Raw genomic sequence first — 18,541 nt, 5'->3', positions numbered from 1 at the left:
AGCGTTTGTATCAACGCCTCCCGAAGGAACGGCAAGGCAAAATAGTCCACGACCTGCAAAGAAGCAACGGCGGCAAGACACTGAAGGACCAAGTGGCGCAAGGGACACGACAGCACAAGCAAGGGTCGACGGAGCGCGGCAAAGCGTAAGGGATCATCGGCAATCCCCAGAACTTAACGACGAAGATATGTGCGGCTTACCATGCTTCACGAGGAGAGTCCGAAAAACTCGAGTCCCCTCAGGATTCAAGTTACCCGATAATTTCAAGAAGTTCGACGGCCTTCAAGATCCAGAGGATTGGCTAGTCGACTATCTGGAGACGGTGAAGCTGACAGGAGGAACTAGGGCAACAGCCATGCAAAGCATCCAGGTGCACTTGAGTGGAGCCGCACGATCGTGGATAAAGAAACTCGCTCCAGGATCCATCGACAGCTGGGAAAGTTTCGAGGACGTGTTCGTCAAGAACTTCAGATCCACGTGCAAAAAACCCGCGTCGTTAGAGGAGTTGAGAGCGTGTCGACAAAAGCCAGATGAGCCAATGAGAAAGTACATCCAGAGGTGGAATATCATCAAAAACTCGGCAGAAAATATATCTGACGAGAGAGCAATAGATGCGTTTGTCGCAGGAGTCAGGCGTGGAGATTTTGTCGAGGACTTGGGAAGGACCAATCCAAAGACAGTATCCGCGTTAATGGAGATAGCAAATAAATGGGCAGATGGAGAAGACGCTGTCCACAACAAACGACACAGGTCGCCAGAGGAGGACCGCGGTCGAAACTATCAACCGAGGCGAAGATTTCCTCGGACGTACTGTAACTACGACGCTCCAGGACAAATTTCGGCAGGTTTTCGGACAAATACAGGAGGAAGCAACAGAGATGATTACCAGAGAAGCAGTGAACAGCGAGGTGATAACAGGGATGATTCACGCAACAGGCAAAATAGCGGGCCTAGGTTCCCAAGACCTTTCGTGTCCCCTGAAGAGATGATGAACGGACCGTGCCAGATGCACTTTTTCCTCGACAGCAACGGCAAAAGACAACAGTGGCACTTGCAGAAGGACTGTCGAAATTTTCAAGCAATGTTGCGGTATGCAGAGAACGCTAATGCGCGGGCAGCACAGAGAAATCCTCGAGAACCCAGAAGCGAGATTCACTTGCCGCCTCCTCCCGCGATTACAGAAGACAATCGGCATCAGCTCAGAATAGCGGCAGCACCTGCACCACCACCTTATGTTGATCCTAACTCCAATGGAGCAGTGTCGATGATTCAGAAGGGAAGGCCGTCCAATAGAACTCAGAAAGTAATCTCACGACAGGTGTTTATGGCAGAGAAAATGCCTCCACCAACAGTTGAGTATCTTAATTGGTCAGGACAAGATATCGGCTTCACAATAGCAGATCATCCGCAGCAAGTTCCTCGACCAGGGCAGTCAGCACTTATTTTGCCAGCAGTTATCGCGGGATTTGATGTTTCTCGAGTGTTCATAGACGGCGGCAGCAGCTTAAACCTTATGTATGCAGATACATTGAGGAAGATGAACATATCCTTAGCAAACTTGAAACCAACAGACACAAGGTTCCACGGCATCACACCGGAGAAACCAAGTTATCCATTGGGAAAGATCAATCTCGACGTTCAGTTTGGGACCCGAGAAAATTATAGAATCGAGAGGCTCGAGTTTGAAGTCGTGGATTTTCCGTCGCAATATCACGCTCTGTTGGGACGACCAGCATATGCTAGATTTATGGCGGTGCCACACTATACATACTTGTTGTGGAGGATGCCTGGACCAAAGGGACCAATCACAGTCAAAGGAAGCTTTGCCTTAGCCGATAAATGTGACAAGGATTTTCACCGGTTGTCAGAAACTTTCGGGATGCAAGCTGAGTACTTGGCGTCAAAAAGCACGACTGATTACGACGTACTGCCAGACGTTGGAAGGCCAAACAAAGAATCAACTTTCAGTACCGAGAAAAATTCAAAAGAGGTGCAGATTCACCCGACAGACCCAAAAAAGACGACATCTATCGCAAACGACATGGATATCGCATAGGAAAGCGCGCTCGTCGAGTTCCTCCGTGAGCACTGGAAAATCTTCGCATGGTGTCCAGCTGACATGCCAGGAGTACCCAGGGAACTTGCCGAGCACCACCTAAACTTGGATCCACTAGCGAGACCAATCAAACAACCTTTGCGGCGTTTTTCGGAACCAAACCGCAAAGCCATGCTGTCAGAAATCAATCGACTACAAGAAGCTGGTTTTATCAAAGAGATATTCACAGAAGCCACATGGGTAGCAAATCCTGTGCTGGTGCCGAAGAAAAACACTAAGGTCCTTCGCATGTGCGTCGACTTTACGTGTCTCAATAAACATTGTCCAAAGGATCACTTTCCCCTCCCGAGGATCGATCAAATTATCGACTCCACGGCTGGATGTGAACGTCTTTCCTTCCTGGATGCATACTCTGGTTACAACCAGATCAGATTGAAAGAAGAAGATGAAGTAAAGACTGCGTTTATTACACCTTACGGCGTGTTTTGCTACAGAACAATGCCCTTTGGTCTAAAAAATGCGGGAGCAACATATCAGAGGATGATGCAGAAGTGTTTGGCGACACAGATTGGGAAGAACGTGCAAGTATACATTGATGATGTCGTCATAACATCAAAAAAGGGGGCAACGCTGATCGAGGATCTCAAGGAAACCTTCGACAACCTTGATAAGTTCTGCCTCAAACTGAACCCGACGAAGTGTTCTTTCGGCGTCCCAAACAGGAGAACTTACGGGGTTCCTAGTCTCAGCAAGAGGGATTGAAGCAAATCCCGATAAAATACAAGCTATCATAACAATGAGGAAGCCAACAAAGTTGAAAGAAATACAACAGCTAACTGGGCGAGTCGCTGCTTTGAGCAGATTCGTCGCGAGGTTGGGAGAAAAAGCGCTGCCATTCTACGCTTTGATAAAACAAGGAGATAAATTCCAGTGGAACGAAGAAGCCGACAGAGCTTTCGAGGATTTGAAGCGTACAATCTCGACACCACCAATATTGGTGGCGCCAAAAGAAAGGGAACCCCTCCTGCTGTATATCGCAGCCACGCCCCAAGTAGTGAGCACAGTGCTAGTTGTCGAAAGGGAAGAAGAAGGAAAACTTCACGGCGTGCAGAGGCCAGTATACTTCGTAAGCGAAGTTTTATCGCCTTCAAAACAAAGGTATCCTCAGTACCAAAAGATAGCATATGGAGTGTTCACGACAGCACGAAAATTGCGCCACTATTTTCCGGCACATCCGATCGTAGTGGTCAATGAAGCTCCTTTGTCAAATATACTGAACAACCCAGAAGCTACGGGTCGTGTCTCCCTTTGGGGAATAGAACTTTCCCCTCGGGACATCACGTATGAAAAAAGAAAAGCAATAAAGTCGCAAATACTGCCGGACTTCATCGCAGAGTGGATGGAGTTGCAAAATACAGGACCTCCAGATTTGTCGAGAACCTGGACCATGAACTTTGACGGGTCCAAAAGACTAGAAGGAGCTGGCGCAGGAGTAGTACTCATATCACCTGAAGGCGACAAGTTGAAGTACATCCTTCGGATGACGTTCCCTAACGCATCTAACAACGAAGCAGAATATGAGGCTCTCATACACGGGATGAAGATGGCGAAAGCTTGCGGTGCAACTCGACTAAAAATCTTTGGCGACTCACAGTTGGTGGCTCAGCAAGTTATGAACCAATGTGACGCAGTCAATGATAGCATGATGGCATACAAGGAGGTGTACAACGAGCTCGAGAAGTTGTTCGATGGATGCGAAGTAAATCATATTAGCAGATTGAGCAACGACGAAGCCGACGTTCTTGCAAACATCGGGTCGCAATGCCTTGCAGTCCCGCCAGGTGTATTCTGGGAAGAGATAACAGAGAGATCCACTAAGTCGACAAAATCAAAAAAGAAGGAGAAGAAACCCTCGGGGGCTACCAAGGAAAAACAAGAAGACGAAGAAGAAGATCAGGACCTGGTCATGGTGATACAGATACCGTGGATGCAGCCGTACATATCATACATCCTCAGGAAAGAAATACCCGACGATCCGGTTGAGGCAAGGCGAGTAATTCGACGCTCCAAAGCTTTCACGGTGGTCAAGGGAGAATTGTATAAGCGAAGTATTTCAGGCGTCTTGCAAAGGTGCATCACACCCGAAGAAGGAAGAATAATTCTGAAGGATGTGCACGAAGGAATATGTGGCCACCACGCAAGTAGTCGAGCTATCGCAGCCAAGGTTTTTCGGGCAGGATTCTACTGGTTGACAGCAATCGAGGACGCCAAGGACATAGTAAGAACTTGCGACGCGTGTCAAAGGTTTGCCGCAAAACCTCACTCTCCAGCAGCAGAGCTAGCACCAATACCATTGTCATGGCCCTTTGCTCAATGGGGACTTGATATGGTGGGCAAGTTACACAAATCCTGGCCAGGAGGAAAGGAGTATATGCTAGTAGCTGTCGATAAGTTTACAAAATGGATAGAAGCGAAGCCGATAAATTCACCAGACGGAGCATCCGCAGTAAAATTCGTAAAAGGCCTCGTCTTCAGATTTGGAGTGCCCCACAGCATCGTCACAGACAACGGCAGTAACTTCACATCCCATGAATTCAAAGATTATTGCGAAGAGGTGGGTATCAAGCTGAACTTTGCGTCAGTTGCACATCCTCAAACCAATGGGCAAGTCGAGAAAGCCAATGGCATCATCTGCAATGGCATCAAGAAGCGCTTGTTAGGACCACTGGAAAAAGCTCGACATACCTGGCCAGAAGAACTACCAAGCGTGTTGTGGAGCATCCGAACAACACCAAACACAGCAACGCAGGAAACTCCGTTTTTCCTGGTTCATGGAGCAGAAGCAGTACTACCAATAGAGATAGAGCACAACTCTCCACGTGTCGCTGAATATGATGAAGAAACGTCGAGAAGAGCGTTAGAAGACGACGTCGACGCACTTGATGAAGCTCGAGATGAAGTATTATCTCGGGTAACCAAATATCAACAGGACTTGAAGAATTACCACAGTCGACGTTTGCGGCCAAGATCTTTCCAGGTGGGAGACTTAGTTCTTCGGCTCACGCAAAAAATTCATGAAAAACTCGAGTCACCATGGCTTGGCCCTTACATTGTCACGGAAGTAATCGGAGGAGGAGCATACAGGATAAAGGACAAGAAGACAGGGGTGGAGGAGCCAAACCCCTGGAACGTGGCGCAACTTAGGCGGTTCTACGCCTAGAGTCGAAATATAGTCCTTGTAAAACTTCAATGTACTGAAACGCCCGCGAGTTTTCAGACGCACTCTTTTCCTTTTTCGGGGCACCGAGTGGGGCCGGAGAAGGTTTTTAATGAGGCGGGCTCGCGGTGCTGCAATATAATAAAGATAGTGAGAATATAACTTTTCTCTTTATCGACATGATCAAAGTCTTTGCTCCAACGAATTTCAATATAGTTCATCGACAAAAGAAAAGCCTTGCCTTGGTATTCAAATACCTCGTGAGTCAATAAAAATACAAAATAGTACTCAATAAAAAGCTCGGGGGCTCATATTCGCCATAAATATATAAATGCCTTGGTTCAAAACCTCGCAAATATACAAATACAGTAAAGAGTCACCGAAACACTCGGGGGCTAGACAAACAGAGAAATATAATGATTGCTTTACAATATAGTCATGGATTACAAAGAAGAAATATCTACAAGAGGAAAATAACTAGTCTTGATTCAATATGTCATCAAGAGTAACTCTGTTTTCTTCAGGAGCAGCACCAAGAAAATCGGCATAATGGCCATCGGCAAAAAAGTCGGCGTCCATCCGAAGAAGGTCCTCAATCATTTCTTCGGCTATAGGTGTAACCTTCGTGTTAATCCTATCAACACCAACTCTTCGACGTTTTACCTTTTGATGAACTTTTGCGACAACTTGGGTAAGGTCAAGATTCGAGTGGCAGATCTGGAGCATGATAAGAGCAAATCTGGCGCCAGCTACCAGTTGAGCTTTGACAAAATCATGGATACTGCGAGCATCCTTGAACCTTTCCATCAATTCAGGAAGAGTTTTTGGTTGGACGTTCCGAGGAAACATGGAGTTGTAAACCATGGACAAGGTCTTGGTACAGAAGTCAAGGAAATCGCGAGTTTGAGAGGTGCGATCTTGAAACCTGACAATTTGGCGGGTCCTCTCTGGGGTAGCCCAAAACAAAGAACCATGGTCCAGGGAAAGATTAACAAGGAGGGTTGTCCTGGCATTTACCCTCTCTTCCTCGGCAGCAGCATCAGTAAAGGCACCTATCAAAACAAAGAAGTGGAAACCTTTAAGAGACAATAGCATAAAGATGAAAGATATCAGAGGATGAAACAGGCATACCCGACATATCTGCACTGGCTTCATTCATTAATTCGAGCATGAAATTTTCTCGAGTAGTCGCCTTTTCAGCCTCGGAAGCAGCAATTTCCTTAGGAGCTACGGCTTCGCGAGCTTGCTGAAGAGCAATTTTTTCGGCTTCAGATGACTTACGAGATTGCTCCATCATCACAAGTGTTTGCTTCTTCGCATACTGAAGTTGCTGTCGAAGTTCATCCAGTTCTTGCGACAAGGTATCGTCGACAGGAGCAGTATCAGCAAAAGCTCTCCTCGCGCGGGAAGAAGAAGACGAAACATTGGAAGGAGCGGAAGATGGAGTATAGTTATCAAATATCAACTGAAATTTAAACAAGACAACATCAAACAACAAGCAAAGATAGAAGTTTTCATTAATCTCTTGGAATAATTACAAGGGCATTACAGTGGAGCTAAGGAAATACGTGTCGCCAAATGACTACTTTGGCGACAAGAGCAAAAGAAACAGAAAGAAAAACAGAGGCATGCAACTAGACCTCCGGCCTTGACGAGCTAGGAGTCGACGATGGCTTAATCCCGAGATAGGCCAAGATCTTCTTTGTGTTGGGCTTGGCCGCCTTAATCAGCGACTTCCACCTTGACTGCTCTATTTGCTCGGTGTCGCCAACTTTCATCCAGTCAATAGTCTGTCGACTGTCAGCAACCAACGCGACAGTGTTCTCAACGGCAACCTTCATATTTTCTTGGCGCATCTTCAGTCCAAGGTCTTCCGGTGTATTGAACATCTTGGCGAGGTTGAGGAAAGTCGCAGGCTCCTCTTTCTTCGGGAAGAAGTAGGGGAACAATGCCGACAACACTGCGCTAGCATTCGACACACCTTCACGAATCTCGGACCCATGAAGCTCCAGATAGGAAAGTGCGTCAAGGATAGGGTCATTGACAGGATTCGTCAGATCAAAATCCTGGTTTGTTTGGGCTGTCAAGGAAACAAAGCATTAGTGAAAAGACAAGAAACAACGATTCTCATAAAAATAGAAGGGATCAGCAAACTTACTGAAAGTACGGCGACTCTGAGTTTTCAGGCGCTTGAGGATTCCTTCTTCACGAGAAGCTTGCGCAGCTTTGTGCTCATCTAAGGCAGCTGTAGCATCCTCAAGTTTTTTCTGCAATTCCTCGACACCAGCAGCTTTCGCCTTGGCTTCATCAGCTTCGGCCTTGGCTTTGCTAGCAGCGAGGTCGGCTTTCTTGCGAGCCGCCTCACTTTGCTCAAGTTTTCGAGCAAGTGCGTCGGCGCGTTCGTTGGCCTCTGCAAGTTTCTCTGTCGAGATATGGAAAAGAGAGAGAAGTAAGATCAAAAATCGCGACAAGCAACAGGAGTAAAAAATCAAGGAAAAACAGCAAGTATAAAAGTCGTTACCTTCGGCTCTATTAGCATATTCACGGTACCCAATAAATTGGGAACCGATGCGGAGAAGATCCTTGATCATCGGCTGTTCAACGTGAACACAGCAAGAGAAACATCGGCATGAAAAAGGGAAAAGGTGTGGAAAAACAAAATAAGGAAAATATAGATGTCAACAAGCTTACATCATCTAGGAGCAGAGTCGACGAACTGCCCAACTGAGGGGCGGGTTCAACAATCTTTTCAACCCTTGTCCTTTTTGGTGAAGGAGCAAGGGGGCTTGATGGTGGAGTAGTGGTGACGACGTTTTGTTGAGGAGGCGACGTTTCTTCTCCTTCAACTAGCGTGTCTGAGGCAAGCACAGTACGTGACGTGCTTGTCCGAGGAGCCACGTCAGTAGTTGGTACTTCTTCTTCCTCGTCACTGTTGATCAAAAAATCGGCAGCATAAAAAGCAAGACAAGATAAATATTTCGAGTACAAAAATAGGGAGAAATAAAGACGACTTACGAGCTGACGAGGGATTCAACATAAGGATCGTAAGCTGCCTTCGGATGAGAAGGAACAACTTCTTCAGCCTTAGAGGTGCCAGAATCCTCGGCATCATTCCTTTTCCTTTTGTTCCTTGGAGAAACAGCAGGAGGAAGGGATTGCGTCGATTCACTAGCTTCAGACTCAATTTCTTTGTCACGAGAAGCCGCAGATTTGTGAGAACCCGTGACTTCACTTTCAGGAACAGAAGAACCTTGAGTATCTTCGGCAACGATGGCCTGTTCTTCGACTTCTCCACCCTCAGGAAGAGGAGGAAGGGAAGTCATAGTAGGATGGTTCTGTAAAAAAATAGTGACCAAAGGAAAATTAAAGAGATGACAATACAATGAGATGCAGAGAAAGTGCGGAACAAGATAAAAACTCGGGAAGACAAAATACCTCGGGGAGTGGATTGGTGGAGCTGTACGGTTCCACGCGACTTGAGGAAGGAATTGGGTCTTTGCCCAGACGAGAAAGTCTTCGAATCAACTTCTCGAAGTCTTTGGTGGAAAGATCACCAGAGATTCTGTTGGCGTCATTTTTACCAGAGTACGTCCAAAGGGGATTTTTGCGAGCCTGAAGAGGCTGCACCCTAATCCTAAGGAAGTACGCAGTGATTTGAACACCAGACAGCTCCTTGCCTCGAGTGTTTTGAAGTTGACGAATACGAGACATGAGTGCCTCTGTCGCCTTTTTCTCTTCCTCAGAAGCTTCGGCATCCCAGGAGCGGCGGCGCTGGATTCTGGCACTTCCGTCGAAAGGAATTATGTTGTGCTCAACGGAGTTGGCGCTTTCTTCGTGAATGTAGAGCCACTTTTTGCGCCATCCTTGGACGGAATCAGGAAACTTGACGTCGAAATAGTCGACATCAGTACGAACACAGATAACAACGCCACCTATGTTATAAGTGACGTTGTGGGAACCATTGCGGCGGAGGCAAAAAATGCGTTTCCACAGAGCCCAATTGGGAGGGATTCCGAGGAAACATTCGCAAAGCGTGATGAAAATAGAAATGTGAAGGATGAAATTGGGGGTCAACTGGTGCAGTTGAATCCCATAAACGAAAAGAAGGCCGCGGAGGAAATCGTGGATTGGGGTCGAAAGGCCGCGGATTAGATGATCAACAAAACTAACCCGGTACTCCATTGGAGGATTGGGGTAGCTTTCTTCGCTAGGAAAGCGGATGGCGTCCTCCTTCTTCATGAGGCCAAGCCTCTTCAGCATGTTGGTGTCTTGGTTGGAGATTTTGGATCTCTCCCACTCAAGATCCTCGGCGGCCATCTTGGATTCCGGAGTGCTGTGGCGAGTCAGACGCGCGCGCGGTGGCATCAACGGCAATGGGCAGAGCAATGTATGTGCGTGCGGAAGATCGGAGAGAGTTGGGCGCAGGGGAAGTTTTGCGAAGAGGAACAGGTGAGCGGCGCAAGCGAGGGGATGAACGGAGGTTGAAGAAAGGTTTATATAAGAATCGGGTGAAGCAGTGTGCCGTTGGATGAAGAAATCGTGTGGTGAGAATGGATCTTCTAGATACAAGGGCAAAAAGGTATTTTTACTGAGATAGGCGTTACCGTACGTGCGCCAGAAAAAGCGGAGGACGTGTGTCCCCCACTTGCACGACGTGTCAACGTGGTAGAAGCAATGGACCCACAGGGCAGAAAAATCACGACTATTCGAGAAGGATGAAGTAAATTTGAATAAGGGAAGCATGTCGACAAGAAAAATAAAAGAAGATTGGCGACAGGAGGAATTATTAAATACTTCGGGAGCCTTTGATCAAATACAAGTTTTTGCCCAAATGCTCGGGGGCTACTTCGACAACAAGTAAAATTTCGAGTATGGCAATATAGAAATTGCGGGAGCCTACAACCAAGTACAAGTCCTTGGCTGTAGCCTCGGGGGCTACTCCCATCGGGAGCGCTGTTCGCGCACCCGAGAGAAAAAAAAAGAAGAAGAAAGAGATCATATTGGGAAATAATGACAATATAGCGACAAGGTGGACTAAAACGTTGAGCCTACAACCAAGCACAAGTTCTTGGTTGTAGCCTCGGGGGCTACTCCCATCGGGAACGCTGTTCGCGTGCCCGATGAAATTAATAAAGGAAAAATAGAAAAGCAAGAGAGTATATTTCGAGTTATAATTAACTCTACATATACTCCCATCGGGAGAGCAATATAAGTCATATTTGACTCGATAAAATGTGCCATTCCAACAGCCGAAAAAGCACTCGACAATATATTCTCAGAACGCCGAAGTTGCGATCAATTTCTGAATGCCGCAAATTTGCGAAGGTAAGACCCCAGATCCGTTCTGCTGGGCGTGGCATCGCCAAAGACTGCGCTCTGCTACCTTTATCCGTATCAACAGATACGAAGAAAAATCCTAACGGACGCGTTAGGTACCTGATAAATTTGACTGGGACTCGACAGAATGGTAAGACCTTAAGCGGCACCTGTCGAAGTTTACACCAGTATCCCGAGATCATGTCCAGGGACGTGATTTTGAAGTAGGTTTTTGCGGATTGCCACTAGAGCAGTTAACTAGTACCTGATCCGTCAGATGAACTAGCCCCAACTACCAGTATCCCTGTACAATATAGAATTTTATGTGAAGAAATATAAAAAAGTTAAAGCTTTCGAGTAAAAATAAACAGTGGAGATTTTCCCTGACTCTACGATTCAAGCAAAATCTCGGGGGCTACTGACATAGGCATCCCAAATGGGCCTGCCGAATATAGTACCCGGGGTTTACTGAAGGCCCACTACCCGAAGAATAAGAAGATTCGAGAGCCCAAGATGTATTTAAGGAAAAGATAGAGTTGTAATAGGAAGTGTTATTTGTAATCTGGCGGGATGAGTTAGAAACCGTCCCGGACTCTGTAAACTTGTATAGCACGAATCCCTCGGCTCCACCTCCTATATAAAGGGGGAGTCGAGGGACGAAGAATCAATCGAATCATTGTCTGCAAACCCTAGTTTTCATAATCGTCGAGTACTTTTCGGCTGAAACCTTCGAGATCTACTTACCCTCTACTTCCAACTAAACCCTAGCCTACAATCCATAGGCATTGACAAGTTGATACCTTGTCAGGTAATACTAGCCCCCAAGCATTGGGTCAGACATTTCCGAGTAACATGTGTTAGCTGATGCTTTCTCAAAATGTACCTTAGGCGGAGATTTAAAAATTTTATTCCTTCAAGAATTTGAATTCCTCGCCAGCCCCCCGGATTTCAAATATCCTGCTAACTCCTCTCTGCTTCTCAGACGACGCGGAAATTGCACGAGGATCTCCGCGTTCATGTGCTGGAGCAGATCACGGAGATCGAAGGGCTGCGTCAGAACGCGGAAAACAGCCGGAAGGCTATCCAGCTTCTTGAGACCCGCCTCCATGGTACGAGATCCGAGTTTTGATTTCATATATTGATATAACTGTTCATGATGCTTGATATGTGCAACTTTCCGCCTTCAGAAGAAACTGCCAAGCACTCCTCGTTTGATGAGCTATCCGCCAAGGTCAAGGTGCTTGAGGCAGAGAATGAATCCCTCAAAACCTTCCTCCAAGAACCCTCCAACAAGGAGACTGAGGCGAGGAAGGAGCTCTCCGAGAAGCATGCCCGTGACCTGGCAGATCTGAATGAAAAACTAGAGAAGAGCCAGGGTTACGTGATTTCCTTGGTAGCCAAGAACAAAGTTCTAGAAGCGGAGGCGGAGGCCATCGACCAACTTATCTTCCGTAAGCTTTTTTCCGTGTCATTGTTTCGACTGCCTTATATGCTTTCTTTCTAACGGAACTGGACCTCCTTCTTCCACAGCGAGCCTTGGCTTCGAGTGGTCAAAAGAGTCGAACCTGAAGAGGACGGAGGCATACGATGAAGCGCGGATTTCTATTGACGCGTTATTTGAAGCCTGTCGCGGAATCGCCAAGACTCTGTCTCTGAAGAAGGCCAAAACCACAGTCATCGATACGATGACCAATCTTATGGAACAAGTGCCGGATTTCATCAAGGACTGGCAAAAATCTTCAGCACGCGGAGTCGCCTCCCTAGTCTTGGCCACCTGCAAGGCTCACTTCCCCTCGCTTAACTTTGCGAATGTTGCACACGGAGCCCCCAAGGGTTCCGACATGGGTGCCCTCCTTGCGGAAACCCAAGGCTATGAGCAGTTGTTTGTCAGGCGAGTGAATCACTCGTTCTGGTATAACAAACACGATCTGCCCAAGGGATTTTCCGATGCAGAGGAGGAGGAGGAAGGTGAGCCGGAGTATTATGGGGAAGGCTCCGGGTCAAGCATCGAGCATTCCGGAGGAGGCTCTGGTGACGACTCCGAAGCCGGATCCGGTGATAGTGACGACGACGGCTCCGCCTACCAGGAATCTGAAGAAGAGGACTCCGAGTAGAGTTCCTGTTTAGACAATGAAACAAGTTGCATCATTTTGGCCCCAGAGTGGGTTTGTAATAAGACTTTAAATTCTTAAGTAGCTAGGAAACGAAACGACTATGCATGGGGCGGAAACACTTATCCTGCTATCCGTTTATATTATGCGCATGTTTCGTTTTATGTTGGAAAGCAAGTGGTGATTTTATCGTTTTTCCGGCTTGCCCACTTGACCTTCCGCGAGCCGGAGGACCTTGATACGTCTCCGACGTATCGATAATTTCTTATGTTCCATGCCACATTATTGATGTTATCTACATGTTTTATGCACACTTTATGTCATATTCGTGCATTTTCTGGAACTAACCTATTAACAAGATGCCGAAGTGCCAGTTGCTGTTTTCTGCTGTTTTTGGTTTCAGAAATCCTAGTAAGGAAATATTCTCGGAATTGGACGTTATCAAAGCCCAGGGGCCTATTTTTCCACGAAGCTTCCAGAAGTCCAAAGGAGAGACGAAGAGGGGCCACGAGGGGGCCACACCCTAGGGCGGCGCGGCCCCCCCCTTGGCCGCGCGGCCCTGTGGTGTGGGGCCCCCGTGCCGCCTCTTGACCTGCCCTTCCGCCTACAAATAGCCTCCGTGACGAAACCCCCAGTACCGAGAGCCACGATACGGAAAACCTTCCGAGACGCCGCCAACGCCGATCCCATCTCGGGGGATCCAGGAGATCGCCTCCGGCACCCTGCCGGAGAGGGGAATCATCTCCCGGAGGACTCTACGCCGCCATGGTCGCCTCCGGTGTGATGTGTGAGTAGTCTACCCCTGGACTATGGGTCCATAGCAGTAGCTAGATGGTTGTCTTCTCCCCATTGTGCTATCATTGTCGGATCTTGTGAGCTGCCTAACATGATCAAGATCATCTATCTGTAATTCTATATGTTGCGTTTGTTGGGATCCGATGAATAGAGAATACTTGTTATGTTGATTATCAAAGTTATATCTATGTGTTGTTTATGATCTTGCATGCTCTCCGTTATTAGTAGATGCTCTGGCCAAGTTGATGCTAGTAACTCCAAGAGGGAGTATTTATGCTCGATAGTGGGTTCATGTCTCCGTGAATCTGGAGGAGTGACAAGAACCACTAAGGTTACGGATGTGCTGTTGCCACTAGGGATAAAACATTAGTGCTATGTTCAAGGATGTAGTCACTAGTTACATTACGCGCAATACTTAATGCAATTGTCTGTTGTTAGCAACTTAATACTGGAGGGGGTTCGGATGATAACCTGAAGGTGGACTTTTTAGGCATAGATGCAGTTGGATGGCGGTCTATGTACTTTGTCGTAATGCCCAATTAAATCTCACTATACTCATCATGATATGTATGTGCATTGTCATGCTCTCTTTATTTGTCAATTGCCCAACTGTAATTTGTTCACCCAACATGCTGTTTGTCTTATGGGAGAGACACCTCTAGTGAACTGTGGACCCCGGTCCAATTCTCTTTACTGAAATACAATCTACTGCAATACTTGTTCTACTGTTTTCTGCAAACAATCATCTTCCACACAATACGGTTAATCCTTTGTTACAGCAAGCCGGTGAGATTGACAACCTCACTGTTTCGTTGGGGCAAAGTACTTTGGTTGTGTTGTGCAGGTTCCACGTTGGCGCCGGAATCCCTGGTGTTGCGCCGCACTACATCCCGCCGCCATCAACCTTCAACGTGCTTCTTGGCTCCTCCTGGTTCGATAAACCTTGGTTTCTTTCTGAGGGAAAACTTGCTACTGTGCGCATCATACCTTCCTCTTGGGGTTGCCCAACGAACGTGTGAAATACACGCCATCAAGCATATTTTCTGGCGCCGTTGCCGGGGAGATCAAGACACGCTGCAAGGGGAGTCTCCACTTCTCAATCTCTTTACTTTGTTTTTGTCTTGCTTAGTTTTATTTACTACTTTGTTTGCTGCACTAAATCAAAATACAAAAAAATTAGTTGCTAGTTTTACTTTACTTGTTATCTTGTTTGCTATATCAAAAACACAAAAAAATTAGTTTACTTGCATTTACTTTATCTAGTTTGCTTTATTTACTGTTGCTAAAATGGCCAACCCTGAAAATACTAAGTTGTGTGACTTCACAACCACAAATAATAATGATTTCTTATGCACACCTATTGCTCCACCTGCTACTACAGCAGAATTCTTTGAAATTAAACCTGCTTTACTGAATCTTGTTATGCGAGAGCAATTTTCTGGTGTTAGTTCTGATGATGCTGCTGCCCATCTTAATAATTTTGTTGAACTATGTGAAATGCAAAAATATAAAGATGTAGATGGTGACATTATAAAATTAAAATTGTTCCCTTTCTCATTAAGAGGAAGAGCTAAAGATTGGTTGCTATCTCTGCCTAAGAATAGTATTGATTCATGGACTAAATGCAAGGATGCTTTTATTGGTAGATATTATCCCCCTGCTAAAATTATATCTTTGAGGAGTAGCATAATGAATTTTAAACAATTAGATACTGAACATGTTGCTCAAGCTTGGGAAAGAATGAAATCTCTGGTTAAAAATTGCCCAACCCATGGACTGACTACTTGGATGATCATCCAAACCTTCTATGCAGGACTAAATTTTTCTTCACGGAATTTATTGGATTCAGCTGCTGGAGGTACCTTTATGTCCATCACTCTTGGTGAAGCAACAAAGCTTCTTGATAATATGATGATCAACTACTCTGAATGGCACACGGAAAGAGCTCCACAAGGTAAGAAGGTAAATTCATGAAGAAACCTCTTCCTTGAGTGATAAGATTGATGCTATTATGTCTATGCTTGTGAATGGTAGGACTAATGTTAATTCTAATAATGTTCCGTTAGCGTCATTAGTTGCTCAAAAAGAATATGTTGATGTGGATTTCATTAAAAATAATTCTAGGCCATACCCTGTTAATGGTAATTCTTATGGTAGATATGCTTCACCTAATAAAGAAAAGATGTTAGAAATTGAAAGATCCACCAAGAGCTTTATGCAATCACAATATGAGCAAAATAAATTGTTTACTAAAACTATGAATGAGCAATCTACCTTGTTGAAGAATATAGGGAATCAACTTGAAAATCTGAATAGGGAGATCTCGGGGTTGCAAACTAAACTTGCTAATGCTGAAACCCGAATTTCATACATGTCTGCATCACAATCTTCTTTAATTAATAAAATGGCTGCTAAACCTGAGGATTTAGATGATAAAATTACTACTACAGCAAATGCCATTCAAGTTAGAATTAATGAGAATATAAGATTAATGGCTGAACTGCGTGCTAGGTGGGATAGAGAAGAAAATGAAAAACTAGCTAAAGAGAAGAATGTAGCTAAAGTTTGGACTATTACCACCACTAGTAATGCTAATACTACACATGTTGCTGCACCTCCTACTCCTACTAATAAAAGAATTGGTGTTAGCAATGTTTCCACTTCTAATGCAAAGCGCGAAAAACTGCCTGAAACTGCTAAAACTGCTGAAATTGCCTGTGATAGAGCTGCTGAAATTTTTTCCAACATTGGGGATGATGATCCCATTGCTTTAGATTATAATGGTTTGAATTTTGATGATTGCCACATCTCTGAAGTTATAAAGTTCTTGCAAAAACTTGCTAAAAGTCCTAATGCTAGTGCTATAAATTTGGCTTTCACGCATCATATTACAAATGCTCTCATAAAAGCTAGAGAAGAGAAACTAGAGCGTGAAGCCTCTATTCCTAAAAAGCTAGAGGATGGTTGGGAGCCCATCATTAAGATGAAGGTTAAAGATTTTGATTGTAATGCTTTATGTGATCTTGGTGCAAGTATTTCTGTTATGCCTAAGAAAATTTATGATATGCTTGACTTGCCACCGCTGAAAAATTGTTATTTGGATGTTAATCTTGCTGATCATTCTACAAAGAAACCTTTGGGTAAGGTTGATAATGTTCGCATTACCGTTAACAATAACCTTGTTCCCGTTGATTTTGTTGTCTTGGATATTGAATGCAATGCATCTTGTCCCATTATATTGGGAAGACCTTTTCTTGAACTGTTGGTGCTATCATTGATATGAAGGAAGGTAATATAAAATATCAATTTCCTCTCAAGAAAGGTATGGAACACTTCCCTAGAAAGAGAATGAAGTACCCTTTTGATTCTATTATGAGAACAAATTATGATGTTGACACTTCGTCTCTTGATAATACTTGATACACACTTTCTGCGCCTAGCTGAAAGGCGTTAAAGAAAAGCGCTTATGGGAGACAACCCATGTTTTTACCTACAGTACTTTGTTTTTATTTTGTGTCTTGGAAGTTGTTTACTACTGTAGCAACCTCTCCTTATCTTAGTTTTGTGTTTTGTTGTGCCAAGTTAAGCCGTTGATAGAAAAGTAAGTACTAGATTTGGATTACTGCACAGTTCCAGATTTCTTTGCTGTCACGAATCTGGATCCACCTCCCTGTAGGTAGCTCAGAAAATTAAGCCAATTTACGTGCATGATCCTCAGATATGTACGCAACTTTCATTCAATTTGAGCATTTTCATTTGAGCAAGTCTGGTGCCATTTTAAAATTCGTCAATACGAACTGTTCTGTTTTGACAGATTCTGCCTTTTATTTCGCATTGCCTCTTTTGCTATGTTGGATGAATTTCTTTGATCCACTAATGTCCAGTAGCATTATGCAATGTCCAGAAGTGTTAAGAATGATTGTGTCACCTCTGAATATGTCAATTTATATTGTGCACTAACCCTCTAATGAGTTGTTTCGAGTTTGGTGTGGAGGAAGTTTTCAAGGATCAAGAGAGGAGTATGATGCAACATGATCAAGGAGAGTGAAAGCTCTAAGCTTGGGGATGCCCCGGTGGTTCACCCCTGCATATATCAAGAAGACTCAAGCGTCTAAGCTTGGGGATGCCCAAGGCATCCCCTTCTTCATCGACAACATTATCAGGTTCCTCCCCTGAAACTATATTTTTATTCCATCACATCTTATGTGCTTTTTCTTGGAGCGTCGGTTTGTTTTTGTTTTTGTTTTGTTTGAATAAAATGGATCCTAGCATTCACTTTATGGGAGAGAGACACGCTCCGCTGTAGCATATGGACAAGTATGTCCTTGGTTTCTACTCATAGTATTCATGGCGAAGTTTCTCCTTCGTTAAATTGTTATATGGTTGGAATTGGAAAATGATACATGTAGTAATTGCTATAAATGTCTTGGGTAATGTGATACTTGGCAATTGTTGTGCTCATGTTTAAGCTCTTGCATCATATGCTTTGCACCCATTAATGAAGAAATACATAGAGCATGCTAAAATTTGGTTTGCATATTTGGTTTCTCTAAGGTCTAGATAATTTCTAGTATTGAGTTTGAACAACAAGGAAGACGGTGTAGAGTCTTATAATGTTTTCAATATGTCTTTTATGTGAGTTTTGCTGCACCGGTTCATCCTTGTGTTTGTTTCAAATAAGCCTTGCTAGCCTAAGCCTTGTATCGAGAGGGAATACTTCTCATGCATCCAAAATACTTGAGCCAACCACTATGCCATTTGTGTCCACCATACCTACCTACTACATGGTATTTTCCGCCATTCCAAAGTAAATTGCTTGAGTGCTACCTTTAAAATTCCATCATCACCTTTGCAATATATAGCTCATGGGACAAATAGCTTAAAAACTATTGTGGTATTGAATATGTAATTATGCACTTTATCTCTTATTAAGTTGCTTGTTGTGCGATAACCATGTTTACTGGGGACGCCATCAACTATTCATTGTTGAATTTCATGTGAGTTGCTATGCATGTTCGTCTTGTCTGAAGTAAGGGCGATCTACAC

The sequence above is a fragment of the Lolium perenne genome, chromosome 4 (assembly GCF_019359855.2).
Source record: "Lolium perenne isolate Kyuss_39 chromosome 4, Kyuss_2.0, whole genome shotgun sequence".
NCBI lineage: Eukaryota > Viridiplantae > Streptophyta > Magnoliopsida > Poales > Poaceae > Lolium > Lolium perenne.
Note: the sequence above shows the minus strand (reverse complement) of the source record.